This window comes from Crotalus tigris, unplaced genomic scaffold, assembly GCF_016545835.1.
Source record: "Crotalus tigris isolate CLP2741 ecotype Arizona unplaced genomic scaffold, ASM1654583v1 scf7180000018785.583249, whole genome shotgun sequence".
Classification (NCBI taxonomy): domain Eukaryota; kingdom Metazoa; phylum Chordata; class Lepidosauria; order Squamata; family Viperidae; genus Crotalus; species Crotalus tigris.
This window is the reverse complement of record NW_024097200.1, coordinates 523,352-529,351: the sequence shown is the minus strand read 5'-3', so window position 1 is coordinate 529,351 and position 6,000 is coordinate 523,352. Positions and strand designations below refer to the sequence as shown.

At 52.3% G+C, this 6,000-nt stretch overlaps 1 protein-coding gene across 1 annotated transcript in view; it reads left to right on the top strand.

The window, feature by feature from the left end:
- Nucleotides 1-1,682: 1,682 nt before the first annotated feature.
- Nucleotides 1,683-6,000, top strand: part of NRTN (neurturin) — a 66,601-nt gene continuing 62,283 nt past the window's right edge. The window contains exon 1 of the mRNA XM_039356093.1: nucleotides 1,683-2,046. The gene's annotated coding sequence lies outside the window, so the exon portion shown is untranslated. The remainder of the gene's footprint in view (nucleotides 2,047-6,000) is intronic.

The following is a 6,000-nucleotide window of genomic DNA, read 5'->3' as shown; positions in this document are numbered from 1 at the left end:
TGATTTTTTTCCCCAAGGAAACACGGCAACTCCTGGAAGAGATTGCAGAGATCCGGACCCTTCCAAAGCACGTTTCCTGCACAGCTCGCAGGCCTCAAAGCTCCCCCGTGCTTTTCTCCCTGGCATTTCTAGGTTGACCCCGCCTGCCGCGGCTACGTCACAATGTCACAATCCGTATTGATTTATCCGCCATATTCTTGTGGCCGCCCCTTCCGCAGACGAGGGATGCGTACAGCCATATACATCCACATCAAATATTCATTTAGCCTTATAACCAAGAGTAGCAGAGGCCGGTAAGCAACGAGGGCTGCCTGCTCCCCAATTATTGTCATTGATTTAATTTTTTTTTCTTTCCCTTCTTAGGAGTTGCAAGTCACTTCCAGGGTGAGAAGGAAAACTCTGTGCACATTCCGAGTGCCATTTTTGCAACGCAGCGTGAAAATATATCGTACTTGCAGAGAAGAGCAAGCAAGATGATTAAAGGCCTGGAGGCTAAAACATATAAGGAACGGTTGCTGGAATTGGGCATGTCTAGTTTAACGAAGAGAAGGACGAGGGGGGACAGGATAGCAGTCTTCCAATATCTCAGGGGCTGCCCCAAAGAAGAGGCAGTCAAGCTATTTTCCAAAGCCCCTGAAGGCAGGACAAGAAGCAACGGGTGGAAACTAACCAAAGAGAGAAGCAACCTGGAACTAAGGAGAAACTTCCTGACAGTGAGAACAATTAGCCAGTGGAACAACCTGCCACCAGAAGCTGTGAATGTCCCAACACTGGAAGTCTTTAAGAAGAGACTGGACAGCCATCTGTCCAAAATGGTGTAGGGTTTCCTGCCTAAGCAGGGGGTTGGACTAGATGACCTCCAGGGCCCCTTTCAACTCTTTGTTATTCTGTTACTCTGCATTGTCAGGAAAGGCACGCGGGTCTATTAGAGAAGGCGCAGTAGCTCCAAAATGCCTCTTTTTATCCCCCCCCCCCTTACTGCAAGCCGCCTCTGAAAAGCACACATTTGGGGGAGGGGTGTGTATGTGTGTGTGTGGGGGGGGGCTTTCTCCTCCTGCCCAGCCTCCATTCCCTGGAACTGCTCCGGCTGCGCTGCCCCTTCCCCACCCGAGCGGGCAGAATCTTGAGACGCAGCCGAATGCGAGAAGGCGATCCCACATTGGTAGTGGGGGGAAGGTACGCCCGAGGTCATCCAGCTCAGCCCCGGGAGTTTGCGACCGAACCGAGAGAGAGAGAGAGAGAGAGAGAGAGAGCGCAGTCTTCGCTTCGCTCTTGGGGGGGGGTGGGGGGGGTGGGAGAGCGGAGGTCCAGGCTGCGACTCCCCCAGACTCTTCCTAACCTTCCCCGCCAGTCCGTTCTCCAGACCCCCCCCCCCGGCCCTGTTCCATTCGCTGGGACTGCAAAGGGCCGAGCTGGAGTCGAGGCGGGGGAAGGGGCGTCCCGGGACAGCCCCCCCCCCAGCCCTGCTCGCAGGGCGCTTCCCGGAGCCTCCGCTGGGCGAAACCCGACACCCGCAGCCCCAGCGGTGGGACGGAGGAGGGGCCTGCCCCCCCGCCCCCCCCGGCGCATCTGGGCTGGCAGCGGACCCTGGCTGGAGGGCGCGGAGCCCGAAACGCGCAGAGCTCCCGTCGCCGCTTCCACCGCGCGCCCAGTCCCGCTCTTGCGCGGCCCCGGCCAGGATCGCGGGCAGCCGAGCGGCGCGGAATCCCACCCCCCCACCCCGCCTCCTTTCGCCTGCGCCGCCCGAAGGGGGAGGGAGAAAGCCAAGCTCGCGCCCGGGTCGCGGGGCGCGCGGAGCCCCGGGGTGAAAGATGCGCGGGCGCCCAGCCGCTTTGGATCCCGCGCAGCGGCGGCGGCTGCAGCGGCGGCTGGGCGCCGGGATCGAGTCCCCCGGGGGGGGGGCATCTGAAGGCGGCGCCATGACGCCCCCCGCCTGGGCGTGAGTCTGCCCGGCGCGCCTGGCGGGAAGCGATCCTGAGCGCTCGGGATCGGCCCGGGCGGAGGGCGCGCCTCCGGAGGAGCCGTCGCAGCCGCCGGTGGGAGAAGGTGAGTAGGAGGGGGGGGCGATCTGGCTCCTGGGAGGGGGGGGGAAGCCAGCGGGCGGTGGTCGAGGCCGGTTCGGAGGGAGGGGGGGGGTCCCGCCGATCACAACGGCTCCATTACGCACCGGGCACATCTGGAGCCGGTGCGCTGGGCCCGCCGTTTGCCCGACACACACACACACACACACACACACACACACACACACACACACACACACACACACACACACACACACACACACACACACACACACCACGCGTGATTCTGCACAGACAACCCCCCTCCCCAAAAGGCATTGCCAGGAGGTGGTTGTGGCTGCGTTCACACGAGACGCGGATTGCAAAGACGGTGCCGAACGCTCCGGGGTCCGCCTTGCCTTCGGACGGATCGCGGTGTTGGGGAAGCAGCAAGCCGTGCCTGGGGGGGGTGGGTGGGGGGCGTTGTCTGAATGCAACCTGCGAGTCGCTCCAACCTGGGTGTGTGGAGGGCGGGCGGGTCCCTTCTGGGACGGATTTGGGGGGGGGTGTGCAACTTCCCCACGGGGATTCCCTTGACCGAAGACCAAACGGGGCTCGGAAACGTGGCGAAGGGGGCTGCGACCCCCCTCCTCCCCAGCTGCCTCCGCCGCCCAAAATAAAAGTTTTTGCAGATCTCACGTGGGTTTCGCCCCCCCCTCTGCTTGTTCTTCCCTTTCCTCGCAAATCGTGGCACTGCTGGGGTGTGTTTGTGGGTGTGTGTGTGGGGGGAGGGGAGGCAGACCAGCACAGCCCCTTTGGATCGGGGGGGGGGAACCCTGAGGTTTGTGTCCTCCAGAGAAAGGGCGGCAGATCGCTGCTGCTGCGCTGCCAGACAAGCCAACTTTGATCTCCGGATTTTCCCTGCTGTCCAGACGTGGCTGGAAAAGAAAAAAGAAAAAAGAAAAGAAATCCGTGCCGCAAATTCCTCCCAGATTGAAATTAATTAACTAATGAGCTGGAAGCCCAGATTCCCGATATGGGCGGCCAGAGGAGACTTGCAAGGAGAGCGGGGATGACGTTGGTCCGCATAGTTTAGCAAGATTAAAAACACACGTGCACGCGAAACCGCAGGCGTAAAGTAGGCAGCGTTAGGTTAGTTAGTGAGGCTTTATTTTTTTTTTCTTTTTTGGGGTGTTGTTGTTGTTGTTGTTAAAGAGTGTCGGGGGCCCGAGGATAGATGGGCTGGGGCTCAGAATTCGCCTCCCGAAATGATGAGAACCCGGTCGCTATCAATCCGAACAGAGCTGGTGGGGACCATGGAGGTCTTCTAGTCCAGCCCCCTGCTCTAGCAGGAGACTCTTACAGAATTACAGAGTTGGGGGGGATCTTGGAGGTCTTCTAATCCAGCCCCCTACCATTTCATAATAATAATAATAATAATAATAATAACTAAAGAGAAACTTCCTGACAGTGAGAACAATTAATCAGTGGAACAGCTTGCCTCCAGAAGCAGTAAATGCTCCAACACTGGAAGTTTTTAAGAAGAGACTGGACAGCCATTTGTCCGAAATGGTGTAGGGTTTCCTGCCTGAGCAGGGGGTTGGACTAGATGACCTCCAAGGTCCCTTCCAACTTTACTATAATAATAATAATAATAATAATAATAATAATAATAATAATAATAATAATAATAATAATAATAATAATAATAGTAATAATAATAATGCAACAATGCAACAATGGTGCATTGGAAGATCTGCAAAAAATATCATTTGCCTGTAAGCAAAAACTGGTGGGATCATAAAATAGAGAAAGTCATAGAAAATGATAAAATTAAACTGCTCTGGGACTTCAGAATTCAAACAGACAAGCACCTGCAACATAACACCCCAGACTTAACATTGTCGATAAGAAAGACAAAAAAGTCTGGATAGTGGACGTGGCAGTGCCTGGAGATAGCAGAATAGAAGAGAAAGAACTGGAGAAGATAACAAAATACAAAGACCTACAAATAGAAATAGAAAGACTGTGGCAAAAGCAAGCCAGGGTAGTACCAATAGTCATAGGCTCCTTGGGCGCAATCCCAAAACAACTGGAGCACCACTTGAACACCATTGGCATTGACAAATTTGCTATTATTCAATTGCAAAAGGCGGCCTTATTAGGAACTGCTTCCATCCTGCGACGATACCTGTAATACCATCAAACATCCACATCTGCCTATCCCAGGTCCTGGGTAAGGACTCGATAGGTAGACAAAATGCCAAATCCAGTCTGAACATCTGGCTGACTGTGCGATGATCCATAATAATAAAATAAACTAAAGTTGGAAAGGACCTTGGAGGTCATCTAGTCCCGCCCCCTGCTAAAGCAGGAGACCCTATATCGGGGTAGGCAACTTTGGCTCTTTTATGACTCGTGCACTTCAACTCCCAGCTATGCTGGCTCAGGAATTCTGGGAGTTGAAGTCCATGAGTCATAAAAGAGCCAAGATTGCTTACCCCTGCCCTAGACCATTTCTGACTGGTGACTGTCCAGTCTATGTTTAAAAACTTCCAGTGTTGGTGCATTCACCGCTTCTGGAGGCAGGTTGTTCCACTGGTTAATTGTTCTAACTGTCATGAAGTTTCTCCTTAATTCCAGGTTGCTTCTCTCCCTGATCAGTTCCCCTCTGTTGTTTCTCGTCCTTCCCTCTGGTGCTTTGGAGAATAAATTGACCCCCTCCTCTTCTTTGTGGCAGCCCCTCAAATATTGGAATGCTGCTTTCATGTCTCCCCTACTTCTTCTTTTCTCTAGACTAGCTAAATCCAATTCCTGCAGCCGTTCTATGTTTTAGTCTCCAGGCCTTACAGTCGTCTTACTTGCTCTTCTCTGCCCTTTTTCCAAAGTCTCAACATCTTTTTTTTTTTTTTGTCATGTGCTGACCAAAATATTGGAAGCAGCATACCAGGCATGGCCTGACTAAGGATTTAACCATTTTTTATTTATAAAATTGATAAACTAAAATTTCTGGAGTTTGTTTTCCTTCTGTTTCTCTGGAACGATGCATTTCCCCCCCCTCCCTAAAGGCTACTTACTGCTGGCTATTTACAAAGAAAGGGGTTATGATTACAAAAGGAGAAAGAAAATATTTTGCTTTGGCAAATCTCTTTTCTTTAAACAGTGTGTGTTAGACCAGGGTAATTCTTTAGAACTTGCAATTCCCATGAGGTCTGGTTTGGCAGGGCTGGGGTTTGAAGGCGTTTGAGTTCAGATGTAAAAAAGATGTTGAGACTCCAGAAAGAGTACAGAGAAGAGCAACAAAGATGATTAGGGGACTGGAGGCTAAAACATATAAGGAACGGCTGCTGGAATTGGGCATGTCTAGTTTAATGAAGAGAAGGACGAGGGGGGACATGATAGCAGTCTTCCAGTATCTCAGGGGCTGCCATAAAGAAGAGGCAGTCAAGCTATTCTCCAAAGCGCCTGAAGTCAGGACAAGAAGCAACGGATGGAAACTAATCAAGGAGAGAAGCAACCTGGAACTAAGGAGAAACTTCCTGACAGTTAGAAAAACTAACCAGTGGAACTACCTGCCTGCAGAAGCGGTGAATGTTCCAACAGTGAAGTTTTTAAGAAGAGACAACCATTTGTCTGAAATGGTATAGGGTTTCCTGGCTGAGCAGGGGGTTGGACTAGATGACCTCCAAGGTCCCTTCCAACTTTATTATTATTATTATTATTATAGTCTATAAGCGGTCCACGGCTTACGATCCCAAACTGAGCCTAGAATTCATATAGCCAAGTGAGAAATAGGTTGAGTTTTGTCCCATTTTCCGACTTTTCTTGCATTCGTTAAGTGAATCACTGCCGGGGTTAAAGTAGCAATCCGGTCGCTAAGTGGATCTGGTTTCCCCGTGGACCTTGCGTGTCAGAAGGTCGCAAACGGGGATCAGGTGACCGCCATCCATAGGAGCCCATTAGCAAGCGTTTGAAGGCAAATCGCGCAACTGCTGCAACG